The sequence below is a fragment of the Schistocerca americana genome, chromosome 3 (assembly GCF_021461395.2).
Source record: "Schistocerca americana isolate TAMUIC-IGC-003095 chromosome 3, iqSchAmer2.1, whole genome shotgun sequence".
NCBI classification, from domain to species: domain Eukaryota; kingdom Metazoa; phylum Arthropoda; class Insecta; order Orthoptera; family Acrididae; genus Schistocerca; species Schistocerca americana.
In genome coordinates this window covers 180,700,321-180,719,779 of record NC_060121.1, presented here as the reverse complement: position 1 = coordinate 180,719,779, position 19,459 = coordinate 180,700,321, and the positions used below count along the sequence as shown (strand labels likewise).

Sequence of the window (19,459 nt, the reverse complement as noted above, 5' to 3'; positions counted from 1 at the left end):
CTCGGGCATGGATTTGTGTGATGTTCTTAGGTTAGTTAGGTTTAAGTAGTTCTAAGTTCTAGGGGACTTATGAGCACAGATGTTAAGTCCCATAGTGCTCAGAGCCATTTGCAACTTTTTTTATTTTTTATTTTATTATTATTATTATTATTCTTTTTTTTGGGGCGTTCGCGCCTCAGACCTTGTCAAGCTATAATTGGCTAATGTGAGATTGCTGCCTTCTTGCTTATACGGCTGTGCTACCGGCTGTATGGTTTCGTACCGCATCTGCCGCTTTTGCTTTGTCTTGCTATGGGCCGATTCCACGCTGTGTTCACCTGGAAATAGCCATTTTTATTGACGGTGATGTCACATATTATCATTTCTATCTTTTCTATCTCTGTACATATCAGGCAATGTCATGACTGACTCATCATCGTCCATCGCAAACCGATAAGGGTAGAAATTTGGAGAAGGTGTGGATCTTATACTGTATGCGTCAGTTAAGAAGGGATTTTCGAAATTCCAACCTTAAAGGGTGAAATAGGAGATCAAGGGCTTTTTCAAAACTGTCGCTACAAAGGTAATTTTGAAGCTAGACCTATGAAAATTGGAGTTCGGTTTCACGGTCAGAAATAAAGAAATAGCTATTTCGACATTTTTATAAATTCAGCCTTGTAGGGGTGAAATAGTGGGTTCGAGGCAGGATTCGAACCTGCGACCGTAGCGGTCGCGCGGTTCAGACTGTGTAGTCCCTAGAACCGGTTGGCCACTCCGGCCGGCTCCGATCAATGGTGTGGGATGACAATGAATATTGCTGGGAGTCCATTGCTTGTTCTGTGATGGCAGGCGCAGATGTAAAGAGGTTGCTTGTTGCACAGTATGGGCTATCCTCCCTTTTTGTGGTCACACTTAGTCGCTCACAACCTTAATGACGAGTATACCTGTCCTCACATTCTCATACAGTCCAATTTAGGGCTACTGTCACACCGGAATGCGCCACATCTGATACTTCAGCATTCGACTAGCTGGTGAGATGGTGTCAAAACTACAGGTGCTGATAACGCTGTCTCACACTGCGACGCGGCCTGTCCTTATCCTCCGCAGCGAGCACTCCACAGCAGAATCAGTTGACGCCCCTCTAAAATCCTACCAGTGCTGATAACGATGCTAAACAGGAACAAGACATATACACTCAAGTGACCAGTCTGTGTGTCACACAGAATTGCAACTTTAGTTATCTGCATACCTGCCGACGCTGTGTGGACATACACGGAGTTACATTGACATCTGACCATGCCTTTTGCTTGCTACACTTTTCTTGTCAAGCACTGTGCGTTTCGACATTCATATAATTCTCCAGCATCTCATGGAATGCAGAAAAGACTTGCAAGCACGGAAAATACCAATATATAAAAAGACGCCTCAAAGTGGAACTCTCCGAATAGGGTGGAAATCGCTGAAATTTCTAGATGTGATAGGCATATACAGACGAACAAGTGATTACAATTTCAGAAAAATTCGATGGCTTATTCAAGCGAAAGAGCTTCACATATCGAGAATGGGAGTAACGGGTTGGTCCACCTCTGGCCCTTACGCAAGCAGTTATCTTTCTTAACATTGATTGATAAAGTTGTTGGTCCATCTTCAGGGGGTATCGAGGCAAATTCTGTCCTAATAGCGCGTTAGATAATTGAAATCCCGAGATGGTTGGAGAGCCCTGTGCTTAGCTCTCCAAACGTTTGTTAACTGGGGAGAGATCCGGTGACCTTGCTGGCAAAGGTATGGTTTGGCAAGCACGAATGCAGGAAGCAGACTCTCTCGCCATGTGCAGACGGGCATTATCTTACTGAATGTAAGGCCAGGATGGCTTGCCTTGAGGTCAAGAAAACGGGTCTCGGGATATTGGCGCTGTGCCTCCGTGGTGTAAGTGTTCAGCGGATGACAACCAAAGGCGTCCTGGTATGAAGAAATGCCACTCGAGACCGTCAAACCTGTTTGTCGGGCCACACGGCGGGCTGGAGTCAGGTTGATAATCCAACGCTGCCTGGAGCGTCTCCAGACACGTCTTTGGTGGCATCGGGCCTCAGTTCGAAGCGGGACTCATCACCCAAGACATCTATACTCCAGACAAAGAGATTCCAGGATGAAAACGTTTCTGGAGACACCATGGGCTGAAGTGAGGCCCGGCATACGGCCTGACGACCAGGAGTGATGGTCTGGGCTGGTGTTTCGTTTCATACCGGGGCTCCTTCGGTTTTCTTTCGCGGCGTCCTTACATTACATCGATACGTCGACGACATTCTACGCCCCATTTTGTTGCCTTTCACGGCAAGCCATCCTTGACTTGGGTTGCAATAAGATAATGCCCTCCCGACACAACGGAGTCTCTACTGCTTGTGAATGTGCGTGCAAAGCATACCTTGACCAGGAAAATCGCCAGATCTTTCCCCACTTAAGAACGTTTGGAGCATTATGGGTGGTACGTGGCGCGTTGAATAAGAACTTGCACAATCCATACCACAACTATTATCAGGACGGGAAACGGGATGGCGAACCATGGCTGGTAGTCATACTTTGATTTACACACACTTAATTTTCAGATAATTCCCCACAATTTTCAGTAGAATGCAGCAGTTACTTAGTATAAGTTCATATTAAAACAAGACAGTTATCAGAACCCAAGAAGTACAACCATAAAATGAATTTGAAATCAGTTAAGAAACAACTAGAAAACAAGGTATTGCCGTGGATTCACCACACTTAAGAAAAGGTTCAAATGGCTCGGAGCACTATGACACTTAACTGCTGAGGTCATCAGTCCCCTAGAACTTAGAACTGCTTAAACCTAACTAACCTAAGGACATCACACACATCCATGCCCGAGGCAGGATTCGAACCTGCGACCGTAGCGGTCGCGCGGTTCCAGACTGTAGGGCCTAGAGCCGCTCGGCCACTCCGCCCAGCCACACTTAACAAAAGCTTACAACTGGCACTACAGTTCCTATCAGAGTGGGCCAGCCGCTTAAATGTATTTGGTTACTACATGGCCCAACACGGCCCAAACAACACTTAAAACTCACGTGGTTAACCACAATTCACTAGAACATGGACATGTAACAGAAGCAAGAAAGATTGCCACAATCTTCAGTACAATGCAGCAGTCACTTAGTATTACACTTACGTGATTACACACTGTAAATAGAGATGTGACATCGTCTCAAAAAACGCTGAGGACTGTCTATTACTACAGAGACAGATCACTGCAATTAGCCCAAAATTACATGACAATCGATAGAGAGAATTTAATTACTTTACACCTATTTGCTAACGTTTGCCGGCCGATGTGGTTGAGCGGTTCTCGGCGCTTCAGTCTGGAACAGGGGGACCGCAACCATCGCAGGTTCGAATCCTGCCTCGGGTATGGATGTGTGTGATGTCCTTCGGTTAGTTAGGTTTAAGTGATTGTAAGTTCTAGGGGACTGATGACCTCAGATGTTAAGTCCCATAGTGCTCAGAGCCATTTGAACCATTTGCTAACATTTACTTAGTTGCAGATCCATCTTTATGTACCCCAAAAAAAAAAAAAAACATTTGCTTAAACATGATAAAATCACACTCAAATTACAAAACGCGTCTTACCCGTCTTGGTGGAAACGAAAGATATATTAAACTTTAGGCATGGGGTCTTCGCCCAAAGCAATCCAGTCATGGCAGGGTTACGTAAACACAGCAGGACCTAGGCTGCGGGTTACACCTCACTCCCCGCCAAGGCGTTGGCGCTTACAGCAGCTTGTGACAAACGCAGGACTATTGCAACTCTCTGAAACACACACAAAAATACAGGGCAGAATCCTCTCATCAGACATACATGCATCATCAACAAAATGTTCCGTCCACAGTAGTCACTGACCTTTAAATTGAAACCATTTAAGGACGGTTCACCGATAATAGTAATATCACTTAGGTGCAATTTTCAGTCACTTAATACCCTTAATAATCAGAGAACAACCAGTACAGTTACAACTAAGACCTCACTGCGAAGCCAACATTTGACCAGCTCACATGGAGCTCATCCACATACCTTTAGATTAACGGCTGTGTAAGTTTAACAGTCATCTAGCGAGTGAAACGCCTCTTAACACGTCGCTCAGCCACATACACTAACGGCCAACGTACTTGATGTTTGTACACAGCACAACTCAGCGGCTCCTGCAGCGTAACCCATTTACTTCAGGGACCTTTCCCCTGATAGAAATCACGAAACTTGGATCTCCGAGCTGCCCCAAAACACAGACTTGCCGACCAATACAGCTGCGCGGTATATCACGGTGATAGAGCACACACGATCGCAGTCGACACTCCTTTCTCCGGAGACGTCCCAAATCTCTCAAAGTTGTTCTTTCGAAAGCTCACGGCCGACTCTTGAAGCCCATCAACCCGGAAGAAAGTCACACGATATCCAAAGATCACATGTAACCTCCAAAATCGATCACAACGATATAAATGGCACCGGTCCGCCACGGCTCAATGGGCATCTCGGAATTTTAACGATCTAATGCGCCAGTTGGACAGAATTTGGCACTATATCCCTCACGAGGACATCCAATATATATATATTTTAACAGTACAACATTCATTTGAGAATGGCTAGAAAGCCGCAATCACGATTGTGTACAATAAACGAACAAGAGTCAAATGGCGGAAACTTCATTCAAAAAATTTAAATGAGTGTAGCCCTCCCCCCCCCCCCCCCCCCCCCCACGAAGGAAATATCGCTTATCAACCAACGAGAAGCAAATATCTGCTTGCATAAGGGCCAGAGGTGAATTAACGTGTCATTGACTTGGTCAATCTGTGAAGCTCTATCTCCTGAATAAATCACCGAATTTTTCTGCAACTGTAATGATTTGTTTGTTTGTACACGTACATCACATCTACCGATTTCCGTCACATTCGGGTAATTCCTTAAAGTTTATCTGAATAGTCCTCAGCCTTCCTGGTGCGTATGAAGAGGGTCAGTGTGATGAAGCTGGGGATGTCTTACAGGCAGCAACTGTCTCTATCGAACTCTTGATTGCCTCATGAATAAGCAGTGTTGACATCGATTTGCGGTCGTCACGAAAGGTCGCGGTCGCAGCAAATGGACGGTAAACAGCGAATCCCAAAGAACTGATAAACAATCCAAATGACCCGGAAGATCCCTGTGTTTTATGTAGAACCTCACCCACACACGAAAATCAGACGATTCAGTGGGCGTTCTGGAGGTAGCATAAAATATTGCTTCAAGTGATCTTTTTATGGTTCAAATGGTTCAAATGGCTCTGAGCACAATGGGACTTAACATCTGTGGTCATCAGTCCCCTAGAACTTAGAACTACTTAAACCTAACTAACCTAAGGACATCACACACATCCATGCCCGAGACAGGATTCGAACCTGCGACCGTAGCAGTCCCACGGTTCCGGACTGAGCGCCTGAACCGTTAGACCACCGCGGCCGGCCGATCTTTTTATATCTGTAATGTTGGTTACTACTTCTTTTGTAATTCCTGGGAAGTTCACTGTCATTTCGAATGCAGAATGACGACAATGTCTCAGATACCCTAATGAGCCAAAACATGTAGCACGTTGGCTCAGCTTTGGAGTGCAACACGAGGGCTGTCCAGAAAGTAAGTTACGATCGGTCGCGAAATGGAAACGACTGTGAAAATCCGATAAAACTTTGCAAAGATGTGTTGGGCAGTGTCACTAGTATGACTCTAGGTAGAATTATGTCGCTCTTTTCATTCCTGAGCTCTTAGTGAGCGCGTAAAGATGTTATAGAAAATAGTGTCTCCCGCCAAGTACGAGGGCCTGGTGAGAATTTTCCCCTGAAGCTATGCAACCAACATTACAGAACTATCGTGCGGTTTCTTCTTCAAGACAATTCTCAGCCTAATTCTGCAGGGGCAATGAAGATGTTCCTGCATCGTTTCAATTGGAAATGTTTGGTTACCCACAATACAGCCCGTAATTGTCTCCCACTGAGTTTCATCTCTGCTCAAACGAATGGCTGGCTATGAAGACAACATTTTGGCACAGACAACGAACTTTAGGCCAGCGTAGAGAATTGGCGGAAAGCACTGGCGTCTGCCTTCTATGATGAGGGTATTGGAAAGTTGGTACAACGCTACGACGAATGTCTGAGTCAGAACGGCGACTACGTAGAGAAGTAGCTGAAAGGTGTAGCTGACTGCTACAAATGAAACATTTCTGATTTTCACTGTGATTTTCGTTTCGCGATCAATCGTAACTTAATTTCTGGACAGCTCTCGTATAGTTGCGACTCTGTGTGACACGGATGCGACAATTCCCTGGTAGGTTTCCGGGAATGTGACATCTGGTGTGTGTGCACTCCTCAAGAAATTCCCGAAGATAACGGGCCAGTAGTTTCCGGGCGTGGAACTGTCACCATATAATGTTGGACATGTATTCCATTCTATTCTGATCAGAAGAATTTGACGGATGAGAATTCCCTGTCATATCCCTCAAACCACTGTAGCACTGGAGCACTGTGGTCTCATAACGATGACAGTTGTCCTGCTAGAAGATGCCATCGGCTTCAGGACACCCATCAAGTAGGAAGGGTTGCAGGTGGTTCGCACCAGTATTCACAGCTGCCATGGTGCGTGCGATTACTATCACACGTTGCGTGAAATACCACACAAATGTGCTGCATTGCGTAACACTCTACCACAGACCTGCGTCCGGTGGCGCGGTGCATGTTTCCAACCACCTTTCACCTGGTTGGCGCCCGCTATCGATCGTGTGTAAGTAAAAAAGTTGGTGCCTTGATTTATCCATGCAAGATTTTGTGTGATTTATGCGACACATATGTAGATGATGTGACTGGAACGTCCAAAGTGATTGTCTAATAAAACAATATCAAAATAACGGCTGTTGATACCATATTATTATAATGAAAGAACTACAGATGTCTGAAGATGGGAAATCCAAAGAAGCAATAGCGGGAATAGTAAAAATTTTAAGATGGGCTTAATGGGAAATTTTTAGATTAATCAGACATACACGCCGGTTAAAAAGGCAAGATGATGATTGTGGAGAATTTTTTAAATGGAATATTCAAGGGTGTAGCTTGCAGTATTTCCATATCTAAAAGTATTTTACAGGCCGCTAAAATGAAACAGCCTGCCACAACGTGGCCACCGTAGAAAAATCAATCGTTCTTTTGTCAAACATCGTGTCACTAGCTAACATCCACAACAAAACTATTAGGATATATGCTGGAGTGTTATTGAAACACACACGACTGGTTAATAGCAATCACTATTCAGGGTAATGATAGTCACCATTCGGCGTAATGGAAATCACCACATGTGTTTGGGGTCAAGGTGATATACATGGTTGTGGTTATGGCAGTCACTGTTTAGGGTAATGGCGGTCATCACTTCAGACAATGGTAGTCACCATGATTCGGGCAATGGCAGTCACCACCTGCTATTCAGTACGCTATGTCACTGAAGTGTCACGTGGTCTCCAATGTGTAACAGCATAATTTAAATTATCAGCAGAAGATGCGAAACATTTTGTACTGCAAGATGAAGTTAAAACCCTTGGATGAAGTCACTATAACGTTTGACTGACTTTGATTTCGGTATTACAGACGAGTTTTTATTGAATTTAAAAGTAGGACTATGATTGTTTGCTTTGGTAATTCTCATTGTCAACTGGACTATAATCCTTTAGGTTATACAAGCAGTGCCCGCCTGGCTATCCGCGCGGTCTAACGCACTGCTTCACGAGCGGGAAGTTGTGCCGGCGCGAATCCGCCCGGCGAATTAGTGTCGAGGTCCGGTGTGTTGGCCAACCTGTGGATAGTTTTTAAGGCAGCCATCCATCTGCCTCGGCGAATGCGGGCTGGTTCCTCAGTTACACTGAGTTGATGATTGCTGCGCAAACAGCGTTACCACATATGCGTACACCATAATTACTCTACCACGCAAACATCTGGGGTAACACTCCGCTGGTATGAGACGTTCCTGGGGAGGTCCACTGGGGGCCGAACCGCACAATAAACCTGGGTTCGGTTGGGGCGGCGGTGGGGTGAGTGGACTGCTGTGGCTTGTTGTGGGGTTGTGAACCACTGAGGGCTATGGCGGTACTTACCCTCTCAAACGTTTCTACGTTCCCCGTTTCATACAAAACAGTACAATATATCAGCAGTAGTGCGCAAGTGTGTCTTGCAACAAGACATATGTGTCATTTACGGTGAGCCAAGAGACAAATGCATTAGGTGTCACCAAGACAAGACTTGGCAGAACAAGGTAAACGATAAGTCAGCGAGTGCAGTATTGCTGATGCCTGCTTGCCTGCGTTGTGACAGTTGAGAAACATCATACAATAATTTAAATATGGAAAATAATTGATATCTGGCTCCATTGTTCCTTACACCATGTGTGGCACAGAAACCGGAATTTGCACTTGTAAGGAAACTGATTAACAAAATTTTTTGGACAAATACTTCTGAACATCTCGCAAAGAAGAGTTTTCAGACAGTACAGATAGTTTTGAACACGGCCAAGATGGCTGTCCTGTGATTGGTTGTTTTATTTTAATGGTATGTAAAGTAATTTTAAGTGTGGAAGTGCTGTAAGTTACACCGTTTATATAATTGTTTGGATAAATACTTCAGATGGTTCAAATGACTCTGAGCACTATGGGACTCAACTGCTGAGGTCATTAGTCCCCTAGAACTTAGAACTAGTTAAACCTAACTAACCTAAGGACATCACAAACATCCATGCCCGAGGCAGGATTCGAACCTGCGACCGTAGCGGTCTTGCGGTTCCAGACTGCAGCGCCTTTAACCGCACGGTCACTTCGGCCGGCGCATAAATACTTTCGAATATGATACAGAGAAACATTTTTGAGAGTTCAGCCGAGATATGTGTGTGTGTGTGTGTGTGTGTGTGTGTGTGTGTGTGTGTGTGTGTGTGTGTGTGCATGCGTGCTTGTGAGCTTATGAAAATTTGTTGTTATAAATAGCGCTGTTGGATACTGCTGTTAATACCTTTGAATATGGCACGCATGACAAAATATGCTGCATTGCTATTGGCTGAAAAATGCTTCCCCGGAGTGATCTTGCCATCTTGCACTGTGAATGCCTGAATAAAAGTTTCCTGCCATCTGGCATCTTTCATTTTTAGATTCCCCACCGTAAGCCATCTTGATGACGTCAAATGTTCAAGATCGTTGATCTAACGTGACATCACTAGGATTCAAGTCAAAAGGCCATTTATAAAGTTATACGAAAAATGCCACTGGCTCATGAAGCTAGGACCTCAGCAACCGATTACTGATGTGAAGGGTGTGCCAGAAGTGGCATAGCATTCCTTCTAGCAAGCGACAAACTTCATTCCTAAATGACGGTTATAAATTAATCATTGTAGGGTATCAGTTTATTCCTTTAATGGACCATGTTTATAAATTACATTACTGGCTGGTTTCGGCCATAGGCCAGTACCAAATGTATGATATTGGTATGTCTGTGTCATATTTAAAAAATGTTTGTTGCTTGTTATTGGGTATCGACACGTTCCCACACATACACATGTGTCTGTCTCCAAATAAAATGCAACAAACATGTTTAAGTGTGACACACCACCAATATCATACATTAGCCAGTAATGTAATTTATATGTCTGTGCACTAAGGCAATAAACTGACAGCTTATGTGGTTAAAATGGTTCCATCATTTATACTATTCATTAAGGCTGTGGATCCGCACATGAGGAAATTCTTTTCATTACGTTGTGAGCGTGTCAGCGAGAAAAAGTCTGCAAAAGATTTGAAATTTTGTGTAAAATTTTTTAGAAGTCGCAAAGTGCTCTCGTTTTTAAATACTGGATGCTTACAGTCTGGGTAATCTGCACACTGTGAGTTACGCTGCTTCACGACATGTTCACAGTTCCGAATTCTAATACTTGTCTTTGGTCGTCTTTCCCTGCATTACAGTTTTGCACACTTCTTATTGTGCATTATTATTGTGTTGAACTTTTATCGTAAAATTTTACTTCTTAATGAATAGTTTGAAGCACAGCATTGTATGTCAGTGAAACATGGATTGTTGGAAAACCGGAACAAAAGAGAATAGAATAATTTGAGATGTAGTGCTATAGGCTAATGTTGAATATTAGAAGACTGATACGGTAAGGAATGAGGATGTTCTCCGCATAATCGGAGAGGAAAGGAATATGTGAAAAACGCTGAGAAGAAGAAGGGACAGGATGATATGACAATTGGGAATGAGTTCCGTGGTACTAGAGGAGCTGTGGAGAAAGTCAGAAACTGCAATACAACAAGCAAATAATTGACACGTAGGTTGCAAGTGCTACTCTGAGATGAAGAGGTTGGCACAGGAGAGGAATTCGTGACGCTTCGCATCAAACCAGTCAGAAGACTGATACCTACACTACTGGCCATTAACATTGCTACCCAAAGAGGAAATGCGGATGATAAACGGGTATACGTTGGACAAATATATTATACTACAACTGACATATGATTACATTTTCACGCAATTTGGGTGCATAGATCCTGAGAAATCAGTACCCAGAACAACCACCTCTGGCCGTAATAACGGCCTTGATACGCCTCGGCATTGAGTCAAACAGAGCTTGGATGGCGTGTACAGGTACAGCTGCCCATGCAGCTTCAACACGATACCACAGTTCTTCACGAGCAGTGACTGGCGTATTGTGACGAGCCAGTTGCTCGGCCCCTTGACCATACGTTCTCAATTGGTGAGAGATCTGGAGAATGTACTGGCCAGGGCAGCAGTCGTACATTTTCTGTATCCAGAAAGGCCCGTACAGGACCTGCAACATGCGGTCGTCCATTGTCCTGCTGAAATGTAGGGTTTCGGAGCGATCGAATGAAGGATAGAGCCACGGGTCGTAACACATCTGAAATGCAACGTCCACTGTTCAAAGTGCAGTCAATGCAAACAAGAGGTGAGCGAGACGTGTAACCAATAGCACCACATACCATTACGCAAGTTGATACGCCAGAATGGCGATGACGAATACACGCTTCCAATGCGCGTTCACCGTGATGTCGCCAAACACGTATGCGACCATCTTTATACTGTTAACAGAACCTTGATTCATCCGAAAAAATGACGTTTTGCCATTCGTGCACCCAGGTTCGTCGTTGATTATACCATCGCAAGCTCTCCTTTCTGTGATGCAGCGTCAAGGGTAACCGCAGCCATGGTCTCCGAGCTGTTAGTCCATGCTGCTGCAAACATCGTCGAACTGTTCGTGCAGATGGTTGTTGTCTTGCAAATGTCTCCATCTGTTGACTCAGGGATCGAGACGTGGCTGTACGATCCGTTACAGCCATGCGGATAAGATGCCTGTCATCTCGACTGCAAGTGATAAGAGGCCGTTGGGATCCAGCACGGCGTTCTGTATTACCCTCCTGAATCCACCGATTCCATATTCTGCTGACAGTCATTGGATCTCGACCAGCGCGAGCAGCAATGTCGCGATACGATAAACCACAATAGTGTGAGGCTGCAATCCGACCTTTAACAAAGTCGGAAATGTGATGGTACGCATTTCTCCTCGATACACGAGGAATCACAACAACGTTTCACCAGGCAACGCCGGTCAACTGCTGTTTGTGTATGAGAAATCGGTTGTAAACTTTCCTCATGTCAGCACGTTGTAGTGTCGCCACCGGCGCCAACCTTGTGTGAATGCTCTGAAAAGCTAGTCATTTGTATATGACAGCATCCTCTTCCTGTCGGTTAAATTTCGCGTCTGTAGCACGTCTTCTTAGTGGTGTAGCAATTTTAATGGCCAGTATTGTATAAAGCGGACTATTGTGCACCGAGCGAGACGTCTTTGATCGTACGATAAATTTCTGAAGCATGCTCTCCTACTGCGCAAATTAAGTAAAAGAAAACATTTGAGTAGCTTACGACAGAATTTCATATGAAATACAAAAAAGAAGTTTTTGTCTTTCCTCGAAGACATTAGAGAAGCAGCTTACAACTGGAAGCGACTGACCCTTTTAGTCTTTTCGTAATATAGAAAGTCACAGCCAATGAACAAACAATTTCGTAAAAGCTACAATTGTGCTCCTCTGAACACGACGGAATTTCTCATGTCTGAATAATGGATCAAAGGACGTGCTTACGCCAGAGCGGCGCTGCTGGCACGTCGCTGCTCGCTGCTCGGCCGCAACGTTTACGCTTCAGTTGTTCACACCGCTAGCTGAATACACTACTTTCAGTGGTGTGGAGAAAAGACGATATTCTCTTCATCGTCTAACGTCACTAATTGTGCTTTGTTCACACCAAAGGTAAGGTTACTGGCAAAGAGACAGAAGAGGTGGTATAGCTGGGAACTTCGGCTCACACCGTCCACAACGCAGATAGTTTACCGCTTCCAGCAACAACTCAAGAATTATGCCCTGCCCTTCAGGAGAGTAGGACGTCAAACGGGCCGACTTGGAGCACGAAAGGCCACCACACGACATTTTAATTTCCACTGTCTATACTTTTACAAATAAATACATAAAACTTTGTCAACACGACCAGGAAGAATTCAGGATTCACACTCATAGCAGAGGAAGTTCAAAAACATAAAAAAAAATTTTTTACATGTGAAATTTCATCATTCTTTCACTTGGTATTGGCTACATTTGTTGCTGTAGGTACACTTTTCTTCATAAGTAAGAGATGAATTTTGCACAGCATACAGACCATACTTTCAGGTGCATGAAACTCTAGAATTTCCCAAATCTGTTAAAAACTGTGGTAAAAATTGAGATAATTAACTATAAAATTCGAGTTTTCTCTAAGCACGAAGTTTAAAACGTAAGAGCCCATTCATTTTTCCATAGATTAAATAAATTCTAGAGTTTCATACACCTGTAAGTATTGTTTGTAAGCTGTGCAAAATTCATCGAAGCATCTCTCGTACTTATGAAGAAGTGTACTTATAACAACAAATGCAGCCAACAGTAAGTGAAAAAAATCGTGAAATTTAACATTTAAAAATATTATTTTTTCGTGTTTTTGAGCTTCCACTGCTGTGAGTGTGAATCCTGAATCTTTCCTGGTCATGCTGACAATGTTTTATGAATTTATTTGTAAAATTATAGACAGTGAACATTAAAATGTCCTGTGGTGTCTCTCCTTCTCGAAGTCGGCCCGTTTGACGTCCTACCCCCTTAATCAAATTCAAATATCACGGCAAATTTTCAGCTTACTTCAAATACTACGGAACCATAAATAGATGCATTCCAACATTGCTAATGCAGTTTTCGTGGATGAGCCATTGGCAAGCCTACACTCTCCGATACTTCATTTACTCTGCTGTTATCTATATTTAGGAAATAAAACTTACGTAATACACTCCCACCACCTCTCTCTCTCTCTCTCCCTCTCTCTCTCTCTCTCTCTCTCTCTCTTTCTCCCCCTCCCCCCCCCCCGCTCTGCGCTCCTCCCTCCCTCCTCTCTCTGCCCATTTCCTTATCCCCAACCCCTCCCTCGCTACCTCTCTTCCCCCTCTCTGCCCGTCCCTCTCTCTCTCTCTCTCTCTCTCTCACTAAATAACAATCACAGTTACTCCTGGCTAAACAACGTCTGTCTTCTACAGTGAACTCCTGTATCTCCTAAGGAAAACAGATTCTTAATAATCTACTCAGAGTGTGGCAAGATGTCAAGATTCAATATGTCTAAGATAAATAGTTCTGTGTTAAAGCACAGCCCTCACATTCAACACATATGCCTTATAAGCGTTCGACAGTTTCAAGTGGAGCAAGATGTTCGAAATTCGTCGGAAAATAGGGCTCAGCTATAGGGAGAGACGTGTAGTATACAATATGTAAAAGAATCAACAGGGAATAATAAGAGTGGAAGATCAAGAACGAAGTGCTCGGATTGAAAAGGGTCTGCCGGCCGCGGTGGTCTAGCGGTTCTAGGCGCTCAGTCCGGAACCGCGCGACCGCTACGGTCGCAGGTTCGAATCCTGCTTCGGGCATGGATGTGTGTGATGTCCTTAGGTTAGTTAGGTTTAAGTAGTTCTAAGTTCTAGGGGACTGATCACCACAGATGTTAAGTCCCATAGTGCTCAGAGCCATTTGAACCATTTTTGAAAAGGGTCTAAGAGAGACGTGGTCTTTCGCCCCTCCTATTCATCTATACATCAAAGAAGAATTGACGGAAATAAAAGGATGGTTAAAAGGTGGGATTAAAATTGAAGGTGAAACGAAAAATATAGTAATATTCGCTGATGAAATTCCTATTCTGAGGTAAAGTGAAGAAGAATTACAGAATCTGTTGAATGGAATAAACAGTCGAATGAGTACAGAATATGCGCGGAGTGTAGACCGAAAAAAGACGGAAGTAATGAGAACATGCAAAAATGAGAACAGCGTGAAACGTAACGTCGGAATTAGGGACAACAAAGCAGACAAAGTTGAGGAATTCTGCTGTCTAGGCAACAAAATAACCGTTGATAGGCGGATCGAGGAGGACATAAAAAGGAGACCAACACCGGAAAAAATGTTATTCCCGGATCAAAGAAATCTACTAAAATCAAACAGTGGCCTTAATTTGAGGAAGAAATTTCTGAGAACCTACTTTTGGAGCACATCACTGTACGGTAGTGAAACATGGACTGTGGGAAAACCTAAACGGAAAAAAATCGAAGCACTTGGGATGCTATGCTACAGACGAATATTGAAAATTAGGTGGGCTAATAAGGTAAGGAATGAGGAGATTTTCTGTAGAATTGGTGAAGAAAGGAGCACATGGGAACACTGACAAGAAGAATGGACAGAATGGTAGTACATGCGTTAAGACATCAAGGAATAGCTTCCAAGGTACCAAAGGGAATTTTAGAGGGTAATAACTGCAGAAGGAGACAGAGATTGGAAAGCATTCAGCAAATATTTAAGGACATAGGTTGCAACTGATACTCTGAGTTGAAAAGATTGGCACAGGAGAGGAATTCGTGGCGGGTTGCATCAAACCATTCATAAGACTGATGTCTTAAAAAAATGATACATGTACATTTTCATTCTTTTAGGTACACCAAACATACCTAAGTGAAATAGGATATATAGGTAAAAGTTAATCAGTCGCGAAATTTAACGACGCGGTATTACAAGCAATGGTTAATGAGTAAATTAAAATTTAAAACGATTGTAGCTGAACGTAACGGTATGTGAAGATTGCTGCTAACATTTTAATCTGATTGTTATTCTGACTTACATGCTAGCCAAATTTTGTATGAGAAAATTAAGCCAAGAAAACAAGTGTCGCATTACTTTTATCAGTCCAATGAAGCATTTTAGTTTCTAGTTTTGTAGTTTCTCCTAGGCAAAAGTAAATTTAGTGAGCTTATAAACGGTTCTTCACACGTTTGGGATACAGAAACTTTATGTAGTCTATATTATAATCAACAAGTCGAATTGATTATATTTGCTGTGATTTCATTGAAGAATTAATCTTTTCAAAATTAATTTATTTTATGTAACTAGTATCTCTCACATCTAAATGTCTTATCAAGCTTTAATGATTTAATTTACACAGCTGTCAGTGTGGATATATGCCGCAATGGAGATCCTATCCCGTTTGGTCTCTGTTTGCAACATTCGTCTGTTTTTGTCAGGCCTCCTAACACTCCTGATGTCACAGGATTCTGTGGCTAGATGTTATGTGATCTCTGCTCCTCTCTCGTCGTAGTTGATTGTTGTAGTCTGACAAATGGCGACCCTCGGCAACAACTTACTAACGAATACCACCAAAAATTGAATGAATAAAAGTCTTGCTCCCAATCTACGTCAGATGAGAAACAAAAGCTTTAAATAATAGAGAGGAAATTTCTGGAAGGGATATGACTTGTTGCTTTAGCACAAGGCCAGCCACGGAATGCCAAACTCCACGTGTGCAGGGTGTGAAGGCCACGTGCATGCCAAGACAAGACCTGACTGGGCTTTGCTCGACCCTTCGCAGAAGTACCCGGTACAAGACGACATTACATTTGGTATTGCGGCGTGGCAATTTTCGGTTAGCACAACTCTCTTCAGTTCTGCAGAATCGAGTTGTCAGAGCTGTTTACGCTTCGCTATTTGTTCATGATATGAATGATGTCCACAGGTCCAGTGGCTGATTGCACAAAAAGAGGCAGTCTAGCGATCTACCGTCACAAGTCTTTAAAAAGGAATAGGAATGACAGAAGAGAGCGATGAGGACTCTCGATATATAGCACGTAATCGCATTAGAGATAGGTACTCTAAATTTGCTACAAAACGACATTACAGTACCCATGAAGAACGAATTTAAAGATTTAGCTAGCAATGAAGAGCAAAAACATACAATGCATTATTATGGGACGCATTGTTCCGTACATCAAAAGCAGTTTGTGGTTAATTTGCAGCCATGGATCGCGTGCAGAAATTGGTGATATGAATAGTAAAAATGGTTCAAATGGCTCTGAGCACTATGGGACTTAACATGTGAGGTCATCAGTCCCCTATAACTTAGAACAACGCAAGCCTAACTAACCTAAGGACATCACACACATCCATGCCCGAGGCAGGATTCGAACCTGCGACCGTAGAAGTCCGGACTGAAGCGCCTAGAACCGCTCGGCCACAGCAGCCGGCTATGAATAGTAAAATCTCAGAAGTCGTGAGCAGTGTGTCAGTTGCATCAGTTTTCACTGGAACTAAACAAAGAACATGGAAACTTTATATAAGACTGAAAAGTACATAGGTTAAACCAAGCAGAATGCCTGAAATGATTTTTCGGTTTAAAACTCACTACTGTTGAATTTATGAAGGAAAAAGGAGTACAGGGACGAAATTAGCATATCCAGAATGGATTGCCGATCTTGCATTTTAAGTGGACTTGGACTAAACAAGAATAAGACGTTGCCAGGTGTTATAAATTGTTTTCTTCTGGTAGCTTCTACATCTACATAATGACAGTGCAAAACTGTTACAATATTTCGACAAGCGTATGTGTGTGAAAGACAAATTTATTTCAATTATGAAATTAAACGAGTAAAGATTACGTGGCAACGTGAGTGTGAAATGATGTGAAATCGTCTGCGTTTGACTCTATGCGGACAGTTTGCACCAGGAAAAAATTGTTTGTCTTCAGGGCGTCAAAAACAATTCAACAATACTGAAAATTTGTTTTCTTTTATATTTATGTTGCTGACAAATGTGAAATATAAAACCAAGTCGTACACAGTGCGGCTGTACTGCCGTTTAAAATTTGGAGCATTCGCAGTTCCCTCCCCCCTCCCCCTACCCCTTCCTCCCCCGCCCCCCATGATGCTGAGACAACTTGGGGGCTAGTGGGGGAAACGCGCCAAGACATGGCGCAAGAGTCGAATTCTTGGCCACCCCTGTTTTAGCAGAACACACGACATTACACACAATATTAAATTTATCTTTTTGTTTACGCACAAATTTACGAACAATTTTTACCTCACGCTAACCCTTAAAGTCATTTGATAATTCTACCTTTGCTCCGAAACTCTTTTGTCCACGTAATGTTTTTAATCTTTCTAACGACACGACACTGACCATATTCACGATAGGTTCTTAACCACTTTATTAATGCTTGACTGAATTAACTCTTCATCCTTCCTCCTTGTCTACATCACTCCTGGGTGTCCTCGTATTAAACTTCTCGAAATTAATACGTGTGCTATCCAGCATTATCTTTTCAGAATATCTTCGACATTGTTCTTGTTGCTTCCGAATCTTCACCAGGAGAAACACTTCTGGCCGCTCTTCATATTCTCTGTCTTCTAGTGTGGCTTCCTTCAGCACATCCACTTTCCTTTTGTTCTTTTAATAGCCGATGCTTCAGTTTAACATTAATCAAACAGCTGCACAACATAATCATTACGTGCCGACACCACGACAATTTTCAACACGCGTCAGTATATCTCAAAGCCGACTTCACCTTTTACTATATCGAGTAGCATTTCTGTTAATAATCCTTTTTACTTGTCACAGTTCAAGATACAACAGCTCCACGTTTCTTTTTACAGACTTTCGTAAAAACCCTAACAAAAACGCAACTCCGTTTCTCACTCTCCACTATGAACTGCCATCGTGCTAGTCGACCATTAAAATCGTAGATCATACTTTTACTCCTGGTGGGAAATACCACGTGAAAATTAATGCACAATAATTTCTGCCATTTTAGAAATTATCATTACAGGAACATTATCACAAACAACAATTTTATACAAGGAAAAAGAATTCGTAAGGAATTAACACCTGTGTAAAAAGAAATATCCCAACAAATATGAAAAGAATTTACACTCGAAAAAAAAGAACGGTTGGTGAATCAGAGAATATTGTCTAGTGAAGGTAGATAATTACGTATAACTAAAACTTACATATCGAAATACTTTATGTACACCTGCAACATTTAAATTTTTTACATATAATTTACAGAATAAAACGGATATATTAAGTGAAATTATTAAATCTAATCCAGTGAGAAACGGTTGTGCTGATCTGTGTAGCCCCTGTCCCAGATTACAATCAGAAACGTCCGAAATAAATTCGTTTTCAAAATTGTCTTTTGTAATTGTCCGTCCTGATATTAGCTCCTCAGCTCAAAACAAGCACTACTGTCTGTGTACATTGGTTTCATGTGTAAGATGTTGGGAAGACGCAGACAGTGTAAATAGAACATTGCTTATAAAATATTCGTGCGACACACCCCAAGAATATAGTCTCAGGTGTATGGGATGTACGTCAAATAAAAGTGGAAAGTAAACGTTTACATGAAACGGAGGCGCCAGTGGACACACGTCCATTACTTTTACACTTCCACGTATATGCTAAGACACCTGAACTGACAGGCGACTGAAGTTAAGTTCCAATCCACAGAAGCCTGTATACAAAGTATTAAGAACCAGGTCCCCTGAAGGAACTGAGAAGACAGTATTATGAAAATTACAGCACACACTGAGGCTTTTTGACAGTTTAAAAATGTGTGTCCGACCGAGACTCGAACTCGGGATCTTTGCCTTTCGCCGGCAGGTTGGTAGAGCATTTGCCCGCGAAAGGCAAAGGTCCCAAGTTTGAGCGTCGGCCAGGCATACAGTTTTAATGTCAGGAAGTTTCATATTAGCGCACACTCCGCTGCAGAATGAAAATCTCATTCTGGACACAATGAGGCATTTACGGACTCATTTTTCCATCGCTCCATACGCGAATGGAAAGGGGAAAACCGTAATACGTGCTTACAATATAAAATACCCTCTGTAAATGCACATACAGTAATTTGTGGAGTATGAATCTAGATATAGGTGTCTGATACCCGAGAAAAGCGTAAACGAAAGAAGCCCATTTAGCAACGAAAAGGGTAGAGTGACCTTGAATCAGCTAATCGCACGTCCAGCGATGATCGCTGCTCGAAACTC

The 19,459-nt window shown here is 42.8% G+C and overlaps 1 protein-coding gene across 1 annotated transcript in view; it reads left to right on the top strand.

Annotated features, from left to right (window-relative positions):
• LOC124605958 overlaps nucleotides 1-19,459 on the top strand; it is a 112,133-nt gene that overhangs the window by 72,474 nt on the left and 20,200 nt on the right. The window lies entirely within an intron of this gene.